Raw genomic sequence first — 21,473 nt, forward strand, 5'->3', positions numbered from 1 at the left:
GGTCCGTGGGCACAGGAGCAGATGATGGATAATTGAATTCCTCACTGGATGTGGATCCATGTCTACTGTTCCTGGCCATGCTCCTTCTCTGTTTGCTGTAATTGTTTGCTCTGCAAACAGTTGTTTTCGTCTTCATCACATGGTCTTGTTGGTGCAAATTGTTATGTACGTTCAATGTGTAATGATGCCCTTTGATTGGGTTTTTCAGGGAGTGGGGTCAACGCCTTGCTTTTTAGGGGATCAAGACCTTCACATTTATGATGGAATACTGTATATTGTATGCCTCTCTATACAGGAGAACTGATACTCCCTGCCGTGGGTTACTCTCTGTAAGAGAACAATGAGTTCTGCTCTTCTCATCAAAGTATGTGTTCTGCACTTTGTGTTTCTTCCATTGAAATTCTCTCAACCTTGTAGTCCTTAGGCTTGTGAAAGTCATGCCGTAGTGTAATTGTGTACATATGGCATTTCTGAATGGACATTTCTGTTCCTGGTGTGTTCAAGGAGAAATAGTGCTAGAAGGAATGATAAAAGAGCCATAAGGATTGGTATTAAGTCACACATTCACTTAGTAATTGTGTTATCCCTTTCGTTGGATTTCTTTCCTTTGACATATGTAACAATAAAATTCACGTGTGTCATAATTTTGCTGAAGACAATGTTCACATCTTCATAGTCACGCATAACATACTGTTTGCCTAGACCAGGCCGTAAAATTGGGAATGCAGATCTTGGACAATAAGAACATGAAAAGGGTCTTGCACTAAAGGGAAGGTTTGCCTGAAAAGGGGGGTGCCATGTGTTAAGAAGAAACACTGAATTTTGCATCTGCAATTGGTTAGACATGTCACAGAAAGCAGAGACCTTGTAAGAGTTCCACCTTTAAACCTACACCCCTGTTTACTACCGTGCTGAAAACATGTTTCCTCGCATGATATAAATAAGCACGTCAAGACTTTCATAAGATTATCTGTTTTCTAAAAGTCTGCACATAGCTTCAGATTTGGGGGCACACATAGTCCATTCAGATTAACTAGTATCAGGACTCAGAACAACACAGTTGTGAGAAAGAATTCTGCTTAAGTTAAGGAGTATTCGTCCGTATCCAGGTTTTATGGGTTTCGGAATGAAGTCACTGTGACAAGATTATGTCCTGGGTAGTAGATGTGCATGACTGAGCAGAGACTTGTATTCATAATGCTCGAACAGGTGCAACTACCTGACTCATAGGTGCTTCAGTTGTAACGGATAACTAGCAACTTACTTTAGTAACATGGCCACGGGGAGGCTCTCCAGAACTGTGGATCAGCAGTGGATGCTTCAAAAAACAGCAATACGTCAAGCATAAACAAGTAATATCCAAGCACAGTTCTATGAAAAGACAGGCTTGGAGAAAAAACACTAACATCCATACAAACAATACAAATTAAAATTCACTTACCCCTGCAAGACGAACAACATGGGAAATACAGAAAGTTAAATATCCACTGTTATGGAGGCTGAATCGCTTGTAATTTAACTGCAGAAGCGAATATAAGGACACATAATAATGTAGTCTTTGGAATGTCTTTAAATAAAGTAGTGTGACTAGCTTGGCCCTTAATGTATATGTGTTTGTGGTGTCTCATGAGAACTTGGCCCCGCCGCCCCTTGTATTTAAGAGGGGACCGATCCCCTGTTTCCCACCAAACTGGCGTCCTATGGCAGGTGTTGAGCTCACAATAATAATGCTTCAGAGCTAACCAGCGCAAACCCAATTTCACAACTCACTACCAAAGATGAGAAGTGCCAAGCAGATGCATGTCCTGCAGTTCAGAGCAGTGAATACTTAAAGAGATGTACCCAAAGAGGTTATAAAGTCGAGAAAAAAACAGCTGAAGTAGAGTAGAGGTGACAGGAAATGAAAAAGGAGGATGTTGGCGGAGGGGAGTGGGCCAGACAAAGTGAAAGACAATATCCATCTATTTATTGTTGTGGAGTGGTGTGAATTGGAACAGGAACATGACAGAACATTGAAGAGGTTAATTGACATGCAGCTCCAGTGCTAGAGACTAGTAGCCTCATTACACGGATAGCGGAGAACCCTGGCGCTATTAGCGCCATGGTTCATGCCGGTAAATTACCGGCACCACCTTGGCGGAAAGGGGAATTACCGCCCCATTCCAAGGTTGGCGGGGCGGTAATTCCCCCTTCCACCATTGCCCTTCCCTATTCCCATTTTTGCCCCGTAGGGCATTATGGGAATGGGGAAGGCGCTAATTACGGTACCGCAAATTGCGGTACCATAATTAGCTCCCTGGGTCCCATTGCGGGTTGGTTTTTAACGCCTGCAAAAAGCAGGCGTTAAATCCCCCAACCCGCAAAGGGACCTCGTAGTAAGGCGGTAAGGATTTACCGGTACCAGTATTTTACCGGTACCAGTAAATCCTTACCGCCATCCGTGTAATGAGGCCCTACGACTATTGCCAGACCTGTAGGCAAGAGTGAAGCTGTGGATTGGTGAGGAGGAAACTACGATGACACTGGGAGATAATCGGTTCAGGACCCAAATGCAGGGAGTAAAACTAGATCCCTATCAGATACCTAGACACCTAGACACCACACATGAAATACACCCCTGTAGATACTGATACGAACGAATATAGAGCATCAACAATAGAACCTACATCATATTGGATTCCTCAAAAGGAAGACATGAATATAAGAGACTGTAAGAATGCCACGGTACAATTTAGATTCAAGAAGAGATTAGCCATTCTGACACTTAGGGCCTCATTACACGGATGGCGGAGAACCATGGCGCTTTTAGCGCCATGGTTCATGCCGGTAAAATACCGGCACTGCCTTGGCGGAAAGGGGAATTACCGCCCCATTCCAAGGTTGGTGGGGCGGTAATTCCCCCTTCCACCATTGCCCTTCCCCATTCCCATTTTTGCCCCATAGGGCATAATGGGAATGGGGAAGGCGCTAATTACGGTACCGCAAATTGCTGTACCGTATTTAGCTCCCTGGGTCCCTTTGCGGGTTGGTTTTCAACACCTGCAAAAAGCAGGCGTTAAATCCCCCAACCCGCAAAGGGACCTCGTAGTAAGGCGGTAAGGATTTACTGGTACCGGTATTGTACCGGTATCGGTAAATCCTTACCGCCATCCGTGTAATGAGGCCCTTTGAATTGTAAAACACTGTGTACAGCCCTAAATACATGTTGGGAAATGATTATAAGAGTTACGTCCTTTCTAAGTCCACGTGGCTTTGTGACAGAAGTGAAATGGGTATCCAAGCAGCCTGTTTGACCTGCAGCTAGAAGACATCAATCTGGCTCATCAGTATTAGACCACAAACTGATGGCACTGCACCACAGTGTCTTTCAATCAGTGCAGCTCACGAGCCAGCTTGATTTTAGTGAAGCAGAAGGTTCAGTCCAGATGTCTTGAAATTGATGAGCTACTCAATCCTGCTCAGCGGGGCAGAATGGGTGGCTTCAAACACGGGAGGCTCCACTGGCTTTTCCTGTTTGGTTAATTTGCAAAGCGGTTCGCGAAGGTCAAATTGGATTCAGGTTCCAGAAGGGGTCTCACAGCTTAATTGTTGTTTGAAGTAGCTCGACAGGTTTAACCTTATTTGATGACCTTTTGGTGACCTGCTGAGCAGCAGCAGAGTCATAGTTGCCAGTAACCATCTGAATAGTATGAGTCCATTTTCTATTTTCTGATGATCGCTCGAAGTAAGAGGAAGATAGCATGCAGAAGCTCCTTTGTATATGAAATCTTGAAATTAACCCATTAGGAAAATTCTGCTGTTGGTATTTGCATGTCTGAATATGGCCTTTGCCTGGAAAAGCACAGAGTCAGAGTTACACACCTGAAGCTTGCTTAACACTCAAGCAGGACGCCTCTTTTACCCCTTCAGTACTCAGATATACAGTAGAATTTGGGTAAGGGCTATGCAGACTCTGGAGATTCCTGAGGTGAGATGCTGTATCTACACCTCAAAGATAATTCTTGAAAACTGTTATGTTACAAGGCTTTTTTAGTCAGTGATTAACCTCTGAACCTTCTGTTGTTATCCAACTATAGGGGTTAGATATCATCAAGCTGGAGGCAGTGAAAAGTACCCCAATTTCTCCATACAGCCCAAGGAAGATTCAGTTGTAGTAGGATTAGCTTGATCCTGCAGGAGACCAACAAGACGAATGTGTCTGTATGACGCAAGATCTCAATATATACAATAGCATGAATACTTGCTAGGGATATGCAAAGATGTACTTGAAAGCAATGAAAAAGCAGTAAAATATACTCTCGAGTACCCGCTGGACCTGCACAAATATTAGAAATAGAAACTACACAGCACAATTTGTTCACAATCCACAGCGAAGGCATCAGGGCTCAAGTCGCGGGTACACGCGGGGGGACGCAGTCCACCCACTTTTTTCAGAGGGTGGACTCAGACCCCCCAGTTAAAATGATAAACAGTGAATGTCCTATTTGAATTTATACATTAAAGCTGACCACAGGGATTCAACCACAGTCGTCAGGTTTGTAGGCCGGACACTTCACCACCGCATTATATAACCTGATGAAAAATAACAAACAACTAAAGGTAAAATGTCTCATTTCAGTACTGCAATTCCCAGAAAAAACTTTGTATTGGTTCTTGGAGTTTAAAGTGTGCACATCTTTTATCGTTTTCAAAAACACTATTAAAAGAAAAATCCTTTCTGGGCTTTGTGTGTGTGTTGTTTTTATGAAAGTCAAATGACATTCGTCCTGTGCAATTTGGGTGGTTATGCAAAGCAAATGTTTTGAAATGTGCATATTTCACCTTGGTATGCTAATTTCTGGTGACGTCTCATTGCATTTGTTGACAAGTCCCCCCACTTTAATTTTTAGGACTTGACCCCTGGAAGGCATACCATACTCCTCCTTCGAAATACTCACTTATACATGATATCCAACATCCTAGTTGACCTTGAAAAAGACTGGCATGGCCGAAAGACATGTTAACTGTACAGTAGGACTATATTTGCATGCAGTTAAAAACGCTAAATCAGAAATTGTCTTTTTGATAGGAATTTGTTTGTGTACCGTGAAACATGAACATTTATAATAACTACATAACGAGTAATAATTTTAATTGTTTTTTTATAACACACTTTATACCGCTTAGTACTGAACAGGTTTCTAAGCGCGGACATGCAATTCTAACCTGTGTTGCTCTGCGTCGTGTTGCAGGAGCGTGTTGCCACTGAGCTACACTACCCCTGCTATACTTCAAAAATAATCACAAATGCAATCTGGTTTGCTCGACTGTGTCATTATCAACAGCTCTGTACTGGCCATCCTAGTGTGCTCAGGGCACAGCTACTGCTTTATTAAAGCACATGCTGCAGCCAGTATCCAAAAACGCACATTAGGCGCAGTTGGGTTTGCAAAATGCTGCCCTAACCGTTTGACCCCATTACTATTCTGGAATGGATAAGAGAAGGCTTATGTGCCCAACCCTCATTATCATCCGCCAGTGGTCATCAACTAATGTGTTATATTATGTATTGATACCATAGTGATCTTACTGTGCTGTGGCTTATTGGGCTGCCTAGCGAACGTAACATGATTTGCCAGGATATGCCCAGGGTGCTGAATGAGTTATTGCCATATTCTGATCTGTCCAAGATGGCCAGTGTGGTTTGTGTGAATAGCTTCTAAATACCTCACTTTAACCTCATATCATGCTCTGTTGTGTATAGAAACACAATTTAGTCTATGTCATATCAGAAAGTATTACTGTAATCGTTCAATATGAATTATTCTCAGACGTTGGCTACTTGGTGCACACCGTGGCATGCTTTCTATTGTCCTCGTCCCTCCCCATGTTCTGCCACTCTCAAACTGAACGTGTTGCTACATGCTGTCCACTGCCAGAATTACAAGTGCACATTAGGGTGTTTTATGGCACCCCCTCATAAGCACTCCACCAGAAGGGCACCACTATAAAGACATCACTCAATGGGCACCCCCACATGGGCATGTTGCTAGGAGGCTGTACATTGCATGGAAGCCCTTTACTCATCTTCCACAATAACATTCTCAACCACTTTGCTCAAACAGAGGTGGTACACAGACCACCTAAGATACTGGCTTGAGAAGTTAATATACCTACCAACTAACATCAAACACTACATAACAACAACCAACTTAGATAGCACAGATATGGGCAGTGCATTCTAGCACTAGATGGAACGTCAGACTCCCATATGGGCACACACACCTCTATGCTCTCAACAGAGTACACCTAGAAACAAAGCCACACATAGAGATCAGGATAATTCTGTGCTGCACTCAGCAATACCAGAGTAAAACTGCTTTGCATTTTGTATAGCTTTTCACCAACCTAAACCCACCCCTTCCTCTCAAGTCTACCAGAGTGCAGAGGTGTCATGCAAAAGGCAGCGGTGTGTGGTTTGAATCCAACATACCCAAACCAAATAACATAATATAACACATAGCATGCCATGCTCCTGCACATCTTCTGCAAGTGGAACTCTCAAGATCGGGTTAAAACAGGGTTAAACCAGCACTCATGTCTGAAAAGAGTGTGGGAGCCCCTCTACTGAGAATGAACATGGTTCAAATAACCTGTTCTATGAAATGGCTTCCACTCAGGAGTGTCTACAGTCGCAATTTAGTTCACTGCACCCTTCACAGTGGAGAAATAACCATTTGCATATCAGTCTGGTCCCACTCATGCCTGTGATAATGGCCTCACCCCACAGCTACAGTAAAACAATAGAATAAATGGACACAGCGGACACACCCCAGTAGGGAATGAGACCAGGATAGTTTGCGAGTTAGTAAGAGGTATTATTTATAGAAAGATAAAATGGGGCATGCAGAGGACTCTGCTACTCCGAGAGCACATAAGTCTGAACGCGTCATCTATGACGTGTTCTATAAGGGATACAAAAATTAATTTCATTGGATAAGTTAGCACAAGACATTATACAATGTGTAATGACGCCGGTGCTGGAATGGCTGAGGTTGAACTTGTTACTTCTTGAGGCATGTGGGGAAGCTGGTCTCATCCTGGAGGAGCAAAGGGTCACACTGGGTCCACACAGCTATAACTCTGGCTAAGCTAAGCTTCACAGTAATCATGGGCATGCAAGATTTAATAAGACATTTAAAATTCATCACAACACATTGGGCCTCATTAGGAGTTTGGAGGTAGCCATGATATTCTTACCAGCATAGCTACCCGCAAACCGGGTACCGGGTCCGGGTCCCAAAAGTAGGAAATTACCGGGCCATGCCGACTTTAGCGGGTAAATGGGTAATTCCCATTCTCGGGACCCGGACCCGGTACATCCCCACTCCCATTTCAGCCCCCATAGGGCTCAATGGGAATGGGGAGGATGCTAACAATGGACCCGTTAATGACGGGTCTGTTGTTTGCATCCTGGTTTGCTAGGTGGCGGTATGCACGTCTGGTCTGGACCAGACGTGCATTTCACCACCCGTGAGGAAACCCGTAATGTGGCGGTCCGGAAATAAGGGTGCCAGTACCTTACCGGCACTGTTCATTCTGTGGCCGCCAGCCTCCTAATGCAGGGCTCAAATGGAAATGGGGATGTACCGGGTCCGGGTTCAATGAATGGGGAAATACCAGGCCCTCCAAGGTCAGAATGGCCCTGTATTTCCCCATTCATGGAACCCGGACCCGGTACCCGGAATGGGGGTAGCCATGCCACAAAAAGCGGCATGGCTAACTCCTTCCTCGTAATGAGGCCCAATGTCAGTTTGAAACAATTTGCGCCCAAGCTTCAAGCTTCAGGATAGCCACAGTTCAGACAGTGGGGAGGGAGTGGGGATTGCTAGGCTGGTCGTGCATGGCATCGTCATCGGGGTTCAGCCAAGGGTACTTTGCCAACCATTGAATGAGCATAACGTGCACTTCACCCGGAATGTAGGGGGGCCCAAACAACCCTTCTTCCCTTACATCTGTATAGTAGATTGATAGAAACAGGATATTCCAGCGGAGGGCTTATGAAGAATAAGGTACCCCTGTATCTATCCTCCTCTACTCAACTCTATACGCCTTCTCGTAATCTCTCCTCTGCCTACTCGACTGCCTTGGTGGCTCCTCACCCGCCCATTCTCTCTTCTTACTCCACTTGCATGGAATTCTCTTACCCTGGGCATCCTAGAAACAGCCCACACAGATTTGCTCAAAACCAAACTAAAAGTCTCCCTCCTCACCTCTGAGTTACCCTCTTAACCAGTCTCTAATTTGCATGCTTGCTAACATTTTTCCCTCACCTCTAACTTGCCTACGTCTCTAACTTCCTCTGTCTCCATTCTAGCTCTTCAACCATCATGGTCATGTCCCATCTACAGCTGGCCGTACTGCCTATTGCACTTAAAAATGTCCAATGTTGGTTGTGTTAGGCAGAATCATATGCCGTACCCTTTGGGAACACCACACACAATTAAGACTACAAGTGCAAGCAAATATTCACCTTTGGTACAAGCCTGTACTACACAGTAAAGTGGTAGCAATGGCTGAGCAGCCAGACTTATCTTAAGAGTAAAGTGAGCAGTATCAGAAGATACACAAAGGACAGCAATTGCTATGGTTCAAACAAACACTGACTTAAGGTTTCTGCGTAAAAGAATATACATTTATTTACATCATCAGTTATAAAAATAGTTCACTAATATAAAGCAGCAGAAAATCACCATCTTAATATACTACACCACACCCAATAAATTCTGGACAAGTTAAGCTCAAAATGAAATGTGAGCAAAATGGCACTCCAGCAATTTAAAAAGGGAGAGAAAGACAAGGTTATTCAAAATCAAGCAGCACCAACAAGTAATAGGCAGGGCAATCTAGAAAAGGCTTACTACAACTAGGAGTGAAATCAATAGGCTTGGGCCGATGCTAATGGTTCAGAGTCTTTGCAGAGGATCACACAGTTCAGAGTAGTTCGCAGGTTAAGTCTTTGCCAAGAGTTATTTAAAAGAGTAGAGAAGGACAAGCCCTCGGATTAGCGAAAGAGTTAAAACACTTTCAGCGCAGTCGGACGAAACGAGCAACCAAATTTGAAAAATACCTTAATAGAAGAAGAATGCTGTAGCTGAGGCAGAAGTTCCTGGCAGGTCCTGCAGGCTCATGGTTCCTGAAGCGAATGCCGGACTGACAAGAAGGCGGAAGACTGGAGGGTCATGCACTGCCCTGGGAAGAAACCAGCAGCAGAGCAAAGCGACGAATAAAAGGGGCACTCCTTAAAACCCAAATAGGCTTCGGTCCTCCTGGTTATCTGCTTCACTGCAGTGATGCACAGCAAATTCGACCAGTGGAGGGAGGTTGTCAGGATTAGTCAGGCGAGTACAAAGGCAGCAAATATGGCAAGGGAAATGTGCACCCAGGAACAACGACTCAGGTATGCTAGAACCCAGGAGTGCAAATAGAGTGTGACATCAAAACCAATATATGAAAAGGGATGTGGGGTAAGCACCTGACCGCGAGGAAAGTCGGCAAGCACCTTACCCCCAATTGCTGTTACAGGTACTGACAGCGCTAAACCCACGTGGAGGGCCAGCAATGACAGGATCTGTGTACTAACACTCTTGATGGTATTACATAAGGGAACTTAAGAACTGTACTCACGAGGACGAAATACACCTCTTGAATGTCAGCTAGCCCACGAATCCTGTTGATCAATCTGGGACCCAGAAAAGGCTATAACAGCAATGGGAGAAGTAGGGAGGTCCAGAGGACAAGGGCTGAAGAGGCAGGCTGCCGGGCAGGGAGCCCAGAGGACAAGGGCTGAGGCTGGAAGGCAGCAGAGTGAGATCCGCTGCAATGTGGAGAGCCCGCAGGGCAAGGGCGGAGGCTGGAAGGCAGCAGAGTGAGATCCGCTGCAATGTGGAGAGCCCGGCAGGGCAAGGGCGGAGACTGGAAGGCAGCAGAGCGTGATCCGCTGCAGAAAACTAAATACCTAAGTCGGAATAGGGATTACAAATTAGTGGGGAAAACATAAGCATTCACACAGGAGCTAGCTACCACCGCACACCACACCTAATGATCAAATGGGAAATGGATGCAGAAGTGAAATGGAAAACATGGAATGAATCCTCTAGAAAGTAAGGATCAGGAGCAGGGAAAAACGAAATAACATATGCAAACTTCTCCCTACCCCTCCAAGGAAAAGACAGGAAACTAAACTAAGAGGAAGGCTAAGGCAAATGGGTAACAGCAGCAAAGGACAGAGTCAAAGAAATATAGAACACAGACAAACTGGGCTGCATCTAAAAGGGGAAAGCACTGAGAATTGCTGCCTGCAAACAGGGGAAGACAAAAAGGGAAATCAAGGGAGCAGAAATCAATTAGCGCATGAATCCGAAATTCAGGGCGGAGGAAACAAGAGAACAGGAACAAGGAAGTAGGTACAAAGGCAAGGAACCAGGGACCAGGGACTAGTCAAAAACAGGAACACTGCAAACGATGACCAGCGCTGGACTGAAGTGAGACTGAGGCTTTTAAAGCTGTTTAACGAGCACACGCCTCAGGTGTGCTGACTGCTGCACCTGCAGCCACAGGTGTTGCCTATCCTCCACCCAACCTTGTCCTGCAAGGGTGGAGGTGGAGCAGTGGGCCAGGCATTCTGGGAAGCACAGTCATTTGGTTAAAGAAGCATGCTGGCTGCCAAAAACCTGGAATGGATCCGGAAGGGAAGTAGTTTGGAAAATAGGGATTTAGCGCTCCCAATTCATTACAGCACTGTGGCATTAGGTTCGGAGGAAATGTCCAGCAAGGAATAAGCCCCAAAACATGCCCCCAAGTGGCGGGAACGGGAGCGAAGGGAGCGAGTCGTGACAGAGGTCTTGCTCGGCGTTTGGAGAACTGGTTGGTCCCACCAGCTCAAGGGGACAAGATTGCTTGCAGATCTTCCCTGTCATTGAAGTTTCAGGCGATTTGGACCCGCAGCAAGGCTTCACTGGGAGGTTCAGTAGTTGCAGTGGTCCTCTACCTTCAGCTTCTCTTTGGTTCCCTCAATCCAGTGGTGACTCTGCCTTCCAAGTCCCAGAGACCTGCTTTTTATGCCATTTCCCCCATTCACACAGCCTGGCTGTCAATCACACAGCAGGGTGGCTGTCCAGGCAGGACAGCCACCTAGCCAATCAAACTAGAGTGTGACTCTTGTGCAGGGGGCCTCAAACCACTCCCTCACATCCTGTCCACCCAGACATTCAGGCGCCTAAGGGGGGCTTCTGTGCAGAAGCCTGCAAAAGGATGGCGGAAAAAGGAACCAAACCTGGTTTGGCGTGCAGAGTAAAACACAAGAAAGACCTTTACAAAAAGAAATGGTGAATAAACCCAACATGAACCACTTAAAATTATAAGGGGTCCAGTGGATTAAAATTTGAGGCCACTAACATAGCCTCTTACAGTACCAAGGCTATTTTGTTAGTCCCCGCTAGGAACAAAAATGGTAGATACCACTGCCACCAGCCAAATCTTAGAGAAAGGGGAACAAAATAATGTTCCATGAGAGACAGACAAAAAGGGATAACTATTAACCCTTTCCAGTACTCTATGGAAGATAGTTTGTACTGGGTCTGTAAATTTAAAAAGACTAGTAAAGTCAAAGGCAACTTTACATGTTCTGGGAGACAGTAGTCAGTCCAGAAAATGGAGTTTAAAGTGGCAAGTCTGAAAAAGACAACCCTGTGTCACTGCACTAAAGGTTCTGGGTGACACACAGTAAAAAGATGATGCCTATGGAGTAGGTGAGACTCCACAGTCTATGAACAGATACATGTAAAACATATGACAAAACACATGTAAGAGTGGGAAAAAAGGCTCACACTCTTACCAGGTGAAAAAAATAAATCCTAGAAATCCAGTAAAGCTAATGAGGGACTCAGTAGGTAAGGGGAACATACCATTCTAGAGAATTCCCCCTAAAAGGTTGTCCTTGATCTATGTATGTCCACTTATGTATTTCCCCAGTGACTGTTACATTTACTCCCCCCATAACCTGGTCAAAATGTCCCTCAAACTCACCCCATTGTAAGAAGCTCACTGCTTCCCGTTAAAATCTGACTTCTTATCTATTTTACATACTTTTGTGATCAAAAGAGCATTGTTCCTCCTGTATATAAATACATACATAAATGTATACAAAAAGGCACATTGGGACTGGTTTATACAACACACCACACATAGGAAACCTGGGTAGTATTAAAAATGTCTATTTTACCAAAATCCAGAATCAGATAATATGGCAAGATATTGTTTTTCAAGCAGCAACAACAATACATTTCACCTATGTTCTCTGGGGAATAAATATGTAATGCTAAATAGGTAGCCTGTTCAGATGTAGGTGCATCGCTCCCCACGTGAGCAAAGGTACTGTCTGAGAAAAATCATCTAACATGGCATCAGGACTTTGGCAGTGACATAGGGCCTCATCACGACTTCGGCAGTAACCCTTAAATCTGGCGGTAGCGCTATTACCGCCAGATTTAAGGGTCCGCCGAATCAGGGCTTCGGCAGATTTCAACCCAGCTCTGAGCTGGTGTGAAATCCGCTGAAAATTCGCGCTCATACCGCCGGCGGGAAATCCGCCGGCGGTATGAGCGCGAAATTTCTCATTGAGCCCAATGGGGAATGGGGCATTCCCGAATGGGCTCAATGGGGAATGGGGACTTACAAGTCCGCCGAACCCGTGATCCCCCGCTATTAGCGCCGGGGTCTATGGCGGTCGCGCTAATAGCTCCCGCGCTAATTGCGTCGGCCCTACTGCCGAAGTTGTGATGAGGCCCAAAATGACCATGTGACAATATAGCACACAGCAACGCATGTTTGCTTTTCACATAACATAGGCAGTGGCTGCCTTATACCTTTGCTTTTTGCTGCATTGTGGTACATACCATTGGATTGTATTGCTTGCATACACTGTATTTCATAGAAAGGAGGGAACACATAATTTTCCATGTAGCACATTGCCCCATATCTGAGCGCGACCAGCAGCACACTGCATGCCACCTTACTTACCAATCCTTGCCTGCAAAATATGATTAGAGAAAATACATGGCACATGGAGCCACGTTCCCGCATGCATCATATTTCATAGAAAACAAACAGCACATTGTGGGACTCACCTGCAGCGGGACAGTAGCTGAATAGCACACAAGAACTTTTTCATCATCTGGCGCAGCACATACACACACAGCTCACCAGGTTATATCTTTTCTTATGAAAGGCATGCGCACCTTTTTGCCTTTAGTATTTTAAGAACACATAGGGCCTCATCACGAGTTGGGCCGTAATGTCGGCGCTAATAGCGATGGCGTTATTAGCCCTATCGCCAAACCTACCAGCGCTATTAGCGCCAGATCGCGGGTTTGGCAGAACGGGTATTGCCCATTCCCCATTGGGCCCATTTGGGACTTTCCCATTCCCCATTGGGTTCAATGGGGAAATTTCGTGCTTTTACCACCGGCGGATTTCCCGCCGGCGGTAAACACGCAGAAAATAGGCAAATTCTGTGCAGATTTCCCCCCAGCTCTGAGCTGGGGGGAAATCAGCTGAAGCAGTGATTTGACAGACCCTTAAATGCGGCAGTAACAGCGCTACCGCCACATTTAAGGGCTACCGCCAAACTCGTGATGAGGCCCATAGTGTGAAGCACATGCCAATGGATTATTGTGTCTTTTACCGGTAGGTATGCCAGGTGCTACGAGCAAGAGATCCAGCATTTTGAATAGCCCTTAGTTAGAGGCAGTACTCTGCTATTATAGTGCATGAAGCCATGAAGCCATAGTTGTTAGCTGGGAGCACTTGGTTGAATGTTGTCTTGTCCTGCAAAGAGGCTGAATGCTCAAGGGCAGGTGGGAGGGGTGGGAGGTAGTTGCCACCTCTATATTCCAAGGGAAGCATTTCTCATGGTATGAATGACTGGTCCCAGAAAACAAGAGTGGTCTCATCATATTGGGAAAGAATACATAAGGTCTCTGAAGGTCGCAGCAAGGGTTATCAGGCAGTCACAGTATAAAATAGGCTGAATACTATGTAGAAATGATCAGAAATAAAGGTCCAGGACTGGTGTTCAGAATTGGACTGGTCCTGTTTCTTCTAGAAGGTCATTCATTACAGGGACCGTGCTAGAAGATGGTGTACCAGGCCTGGCAAAATCTCAGGAGACAGGGAACTTTATGGTGAGCAGGTGCAGAAGGTGTGATTGGGAAATGGAGTTACGAGGTGTGTGCCATGGTCCTTCTTGGTGCAATGTGGTGGTCCCAATCGTCTGAGTTGGCATAGTCCAATTAAGCTGAAGCCCCCTATTGAGCTGTTTTCCCAAGATGGTATTGGTGCAATTTTTGGGTGCGACTATGTAGTTTTCCCTGTGACAAAATCGTAACTGACAATTTTAGAACAATGCATAGGGTTCTTTAGGTGGCTCGTGATGAACAGCCAATGATAATATTAGGATGATGTTTTTGTTACATTTCTTTTTTGAGATATGCTAATGATCTGTTGTTGGCTATTGAATGTTGAGCCCAATAAGGGAGTGTTGAAGTTGACTTGTCCTGTTTATCTTCCCAGCTGTGATGTACATGTTCATGTGGATAGTTTTCCCATGTTTTTGGCCTTGAGTTGGGAGTGCCCCTAGCTCTGCAACCCTATGACCCACCCACAGAATAAGGTGGCTTGCAGTGTGTCATGGCAAGATAGAAAGACTTACAAAGTACATTGCAACACCACAATATTAACAGATAATAACAATAAGGTTTTAGGGGCTTCATTGCAAACAATAACCCTACAGAACATTCCAATATTGGTGGCTGTGTGGCATCCAAAGGGAAAGGCTGTGAGGAGATGAACTGATGTAGTCCCCGGCCCCAGAAAGCCTTGTGGATGATGCAGAGGCTCTTGACCTTGAGCCTCAGAGCCACAGGGAGACAGTGGAGAGATTTCAAGACTGAAATATTACGATTCCTGGGCTTGCGGCCAAGGACAAGTCTTGCAGTCCTGTTCCTGCTAAGTTGTAAAGGGGCAAATAGTAAAGACAGGCAGATTTAGAAAGAGGCTGTTGCAGTAGTCCATCCTAGAGAGGACAAGGGTTCTGGAGACAGTGAGCTTCTAGATGAAAGTAAGAGAAGGAAGAATACCTCTAAGGATGTACAGATGATAGTTTGACTTTTTAGAGATATCATAGATGTGAGGAGAGATGGAGAGGGTGGAGTGGAAGATGGCACCAAGTTTCTTAGCCTCACAGGAAGGAGCAGGTAGAGGGCCCAGAATGGGTGGACAGAGTGAGAGAGGGAAGGCGGGAGCAGGTGTCCAAATGAGGACAATCTCAGTTTTACTGGCATTAAGGCAGAGATCATTGGAGGCATACCATTCATGGATTGCGGACAGACAGTCTGGTATGAGAGAAGGAGCAGAAGAGGCTGAAGGGGAGCCTGACGGAGAACTGGATGTCATCCACATAACACTGAACGTTAGAGCAGAAGGTAGAGATGCGGTGGGCCAGAGGTGCCAGGTAGTGGTTAAAGAGCCAGGGAGACAGGTTAAACCCCTGCAGAACACCACAAGTAGAGAGAGGGATAGAAGAGAGGTAAGACCCGAGTTGGACATGGGAGGGTCGATCAGTGAGAAAGGAGTCTACCAGGCCAGGCTTCAACCAGATATCCCAGGTTGTCACAGAGACGATTGAGCAGGATTTTGTGGTTGACCATGTTGAAAGCAGAGGATAAATGAAGGATGATGAGGACAGAATGCAGGTTAGAGTCAAGATTGGAGAGCAAGTCTTTATGTGTGTTCAGTAAAGCATTTTCCTTGCTTCTGGCTGCTCTGAAACCAGACTTGTGGTCATGGAGACAACCAACAGATTCAGTATGTAGTTACTTCCACTGATAAAACAAAGTGTATCTATGTGACAAACGTGTGTATGGAAGAACAGATAAGCATCCTTCTTTTTGTGTTTGTTATTCAGGCTGATTTTTTGATATAGGCAGGAAAAAGAGTCAGGCAGATCTATTCTCATAGGAATATGATGAAAAGCATGAAATACCCCAAGTAGAATTCCTAAGGCTTTCTCACACTGAATGGATTCCAATAAGCCAACATCAACATCTCTAATATTTGGAGGCAAAGATCCAGTGAGTCAAGCTGGCCAGGTACATGACTGGTGGATTATGATATATCTCATTCATTTGCGTATGGGTGACAGCACAAATCGAAAATAGATATGAGGTACAGAAAGTTGAAGGTATAGCTATAGCTATAGATGTGGATACTAGATAATGCTGGGATGTGTGGGAGTTCTGAGGTAGAAAACACCTTTTTAAATTTGAGAGAAAGAGAAGCTTGGTCAGCCTTACAACTGATGATCTCTCCTCCAGAAATAAAGAGCCAATGTGAGGAACTCTTGTGACTTCTGATAGGAAAGTGATTATCATCTTAAAGTCCACTGTTTTGAGGGTCACTGAGAGATAGAGAAAGATTATCAAAGGCAGCCCCTTTATTCACTGTGGGAAGATGTTAAATTTGGCCTTAAGAAGTTGAGACTCACTAGTATATGTGGGTCTGAAACTCAACTAGAAATGGTGCAGAGGTTTAAGGGTTTCATTTAAGCTGCCTGGTCACTTTTCTTTTCAGTGTCTCGTCCAAGGGAAACAGAAACATGAGCTAAAGTTGACGAAGTAGGAGGAATCTTGCAATGGCTTTTCATCATGACCTGATGATCCCCCTTTTGAAGGTAGATGGAACTAATTCCTCAGAATGTGGCGTTATGTACCCGTTCCATGGGCAACACCAGGGGTAACGGCCTGCAGCCCCATTTAATGGCCTGAGCGATACTCTGGCCATTAATGTGGGCCAAGAAGAGTTACCCCCTGGTGTTGACAATGGAGCAGGTACAGGAGGACATTATCACCCGGGGTTACCAAAGCAGCAACCCCAGGGTGCTAAAAAAAAAGAAAGGATTTTCCTTCCTACAATGGTACACCGTGCGTGACATGTTGTTTTATTTTTATTTATTTATTTATCTATTTATTTATTTAATTTGTTGTTCGCCCAGACCCTTAGGTATCACAGCGAGGTTACAGACAGCTTACGCATTAATTAAACAATGTTACACATGTACCAGTAAAATAGCATTTGGCCAAAATGGCTCTGAAAGGCAAAATAGTTACAATTTGTTGAGACAGTGTTGTTCTTAGTAGGACTTACATGCTTCATAGACATGACACTGGGCCTATGTGGGCAGGATGCTGGTAGGATGTCTTGGTCCATCAGTGTTGATTGAACAACCAGGTTTTGAGTGCTTTTTTGAAACTGGCAATATTTTTCTCATTTTAAATTCTGAGTGGTAGGGAATTCCATAGGGTGGGGGCGAGGACTCTGAAGCTGTCCCTTCCTGCTTTGGAACTTTTATACCGCAGAATTTCTAATAGAGCCTTGTTGTTTATTCTGAGTGATCTATTGGATATATTTTTTTTAATGGCCTTGTTGAGGTAACTGGGGGCTTTGTTGGTGAGGCATTTATATACAACACATAGAGGTTTGAAAATGATTCTGGCTTTGGTAGGTGGCCAATGGTTGTCTCGCCTACTGTTAGAGATGTGATCTGATTTCTTGATGCCTAGTGCCGCTCTCAATGCTTTATTCTGCAGCAGTTGTAGTTTTCTTGTATTGGCATTGGAGGTTCCTAGTAGAAGTACATTGCAGTAGTTGAGCTTAGTTAATATCAGAGCTATGGCTAGGGTTATGCAGTTGGTGGGAGTCAGGAATTGGCGGCTGAGAGCAATAGGTTTGGCTGTGTATGCTGTGGAATGAAAATCAATTTCCAACATGGCCACCATGGAAAGGGAAGGGAGGAAGCCATAAGGAGCCCCCGCTTCCCTTTCCATGGCAGCAATGGGAAGCTGAGAGGAAGGTGTGGCTGCATCGGCGAGGACAGCCACAGCCAAAAGAAGGTAAATGGGGGTGTTAATAATGAAAAAGAAAATGAGGATGGAGGGTGGGGGAAGATGGCAGTGGGGGGAGCCAGCCATCAGCGTCTGGAAACGCGGACATAAACCGGAGGTTCAAGCCCATATTCCTAGCCACCTGATTGGCTGGTTCCCCAATCCAGGGTGCTAATGGGAGTTGTTAAGAATGTCAGCCACAAAAAGTCTGGAGTCCTGGACACAAATCTGGAAACTCCATGCCAGGTTCATTACCAGAATAGATTATATATAGGCTTGATCCTTTGCAGGTAAGATCAAATGCTATCAATAACATTGGATTTAAAGGAGAACAGAGGAGCAGGTTGGTGAGGCAAGAATGGACGCATTGGCAAATTTGAATGGGCAGTGGGTTTAGCATTTGCTGCAATGCACGTCCTCATGTTTGTGATTTGTTTGTAGAGAAAACATGCTAATTATTGGCATAGTTCTTCTGGCAGGAGAACTACTATCTTGTTATCCATAGATGTAGAGAAAACTGGCAATGTCTACTTCAGGAGTGGTTATGGTAGTATATATTTGATTCTGTTTGGCAGTTCACACTGTACTGTGTGGATTCTTAACGTGCTCATCATAGTGTTTTGAACACAGTGGTTTGTCAGGTACAGAATTGCGATGTGGAAGCTGCTTGTACAGCAGACAAGATTGTGGAAATCAGATTGAAGAGACGAGGTAGGTATTCAACTAGCCAATTACAGGATCACGAGAAGCAAGAGAAGAAATTCTTCCAATCTCTTTTATGGGTTCTACATGGCCATGGCAGAGATGTTCAGTATACTAGAAAGGAAGACAATGTGACAACACCAGTGCCATGGCAATGCCAAGAGTGGGAGTGGGATGCCACGCACAGAACAATCATAAGACAGACCTGTCCCTAAAGGGATCCTGGGGGCAAAACTTACACCAAAACTTACACCATCCCTTTGTGCCTGCCTACAAGTTTGCAGTAACGTTTTGTCCCACACTATGTGTGTTTATCAAAATGACCCCCAATCTTTCCTTTGTTTCTAGATCATCTTGCACCTTGCTGTAGCATATCCGCCTTACAGATACTAACAGGATCTACCAACCTAGACTGATAGTACACTCGCACCCATCCCTTCCAATCTCACCAAATACAAGCATTACCTCCATCGCTCCCACATTATGCACACCACTACCGGCGTCTCACTCCCACGTGGTACCATAGCCCGGACTCTCCTAACCATCACCATCATAATGGCCCTCACCAACTCTACACCTTGCAACTTGCATGAGAGAAACCTGCGACTTAGAGCTAGGCTCTCACGACTTTATGACATCAAAAATAAGAGAACCAACACACCAGTATCCACACGCACCCCCACTACCATCAATCCTAACCTCCCAGGTCCTGTGACGATAAATCGTCCTCAACCACTTGACTACCCATACTACAAACAGAGGAGACACAACCACCCCAATCCCAGAACTGCCAACGATAACAAGATAAATCCAACACTATCAGGAGCCCTCATTAATGCTAGGTCCATTATAGCACACAACACCGAAATAGCAGATATACTGTCTTCGGACAATTTAGATATCCTTGCCGTCACTGAAACCTGGCTTCATGAGGCAGCTGGCCCTGCCCTCTCGACTGCCATACCAGATAACTTCAATATCCTTAGAGTCGACCGTCCCAACACTAGAGGAGGTGGCCTAGCCATCATAACCAAAACACATCTAGCTGCCAGACTCACCCCACACCCAGCTCTCACATCATGCGAACTTCTTTCAGCTAAAATACCTATCTCAAATAACAGCACATTAACTATACTTCTTGTGTACAGACCACCAGGCCCACTAGGCAATTTTGAGGAAGACTTATCTAGCCTCCTCACCGACAGCATCAAAGACTCCACTCAGCTCCTACTACTAGGCGACTTTAACTTAGGCTTTAATGACGCTGAGGACAAACAAGCACAAGCAATCCAATCTACTCTAGCCAATCACGACATTACCCAAAATGTCCTAGCTCCTACACATATAAAAGGCCGCACGCTAGACTGGATAGCCAACCACAACTGCAACATCACCATCTCCAGTATCCTACCTCAAATATGGACTGACCATCATCTTATTTGCTTCACAGCCAACATTGAACCTCCCAAACCCAATAAGAATACAATAGCACCCCCCATGCCAACAAGAAGTAAAAAAGAAATCACAGCCGAAAAACTACTCCCACTCCTCCTACCAACTCTCATAGCTAGCCCTAATGATTCCAACCCCAGTGAATTAGTCGAATCATTTAACAACGCCATGACCAAAGCGCTAGACTTGATTGCCCACACCAAACTCCACAAAAGTAAACGGGAATCTCACCTCAACTCTTGGTTTACCCCCCATCTCAAAGAAATGCGTATCCAAAAACGCAAACTCCAAGCTATCTGGAGGCATACCCCCTCTGCCGACAATAGAACCACACTTGCTAACTTTGCCAAAAAATACAAAAAGGAAATCATTCAAACGAAAAAAGACTCATTCAATCATAGAATCAGTAAAGCCAACTCTAACTCCAAAGAACTCTTCACTATTCTTCGTGAATTAGAAAACCCTATTGCCCCCATAGACAATATCCCCAAGGACAAATCCTGGTGCACCAGCATCCAAAATGCCCTTGCAAATAAAATCATAACCCTTCAATCTAAAATTGCTGAGAAAAAAGCCTCCTTGCACCCGCACGGTACCCACACTACCCCATTGAAGGAGTTACCTAGCACACCCCCCCAAAACAATGTTAAACCCTTCAGGTTCACCAACATCTCTATACTGGAAACGGAAAAGGTCATTCTGTCCCTTAAACCGTCAAATTGCCAAGGCGACAATTGCCCTGCGCAAATCATTAAGGATGCAGCCAGAGATCTAGCACCCTTCATCTCGAAACTTATCAATGCCTCCTTTAACACGAGCACTGTACCTACCAACCTTAAAGGATCCTGGGTTCTCCCCCTCCTCAAAAAACAGACACTTGACCCAGCTATCCCCACTAACTATAGGCCTATTACTATGGTCCCATTCCTCCTTAAAATTATTGATAGAGTAGCCTACCTCCAAATCCAAAACCACTTGGAGACGCACCAACTGTTAGGTACACGGCAATCCGGCTTCAGACCACTGCACGGTACTGAAACAGCCCTCATTGACCTTAAGACACAAATTGACGAGTTGAAGGACAAAGGTAACATAGCTATGCTCCTCCTCCTTGACCTGTCAGCGGCCTTCGACCTGGTGGATCACGCAGTATTATGCAACCATCTAGCGTCTGCCGCTCACTTCTCAAGTGAAGCTATAGCATGGGTACAATCCTTCCTAGCTAACCGTTCAATGAGAGTGTTCTCCCCTGTAGCAGCAGCGGACCCAATCCAGATCACTTGTGGTGTCCCACAAGGCTCCTGTGTCTCCCCGACTATGTACAATATCTTTACTAAGCCT

This window comes from Ambystoma mexicanum, chromosome 4p (assembly GCF_040938575.1).
Source record: "Ambystoma mexicanum isolate Mex_15411 chromosome 4p, UKY_AmexF1_1, whole genome shotgun sequence".
In the NCBI taxonomy this organism is placed as follows: domain Eukaryota; kingdom Metazoa; phylum Chordata; class Amphibia; order Caudata; family Ambystomatidae; genus Ambystoma; species Ambystoma mexicanum.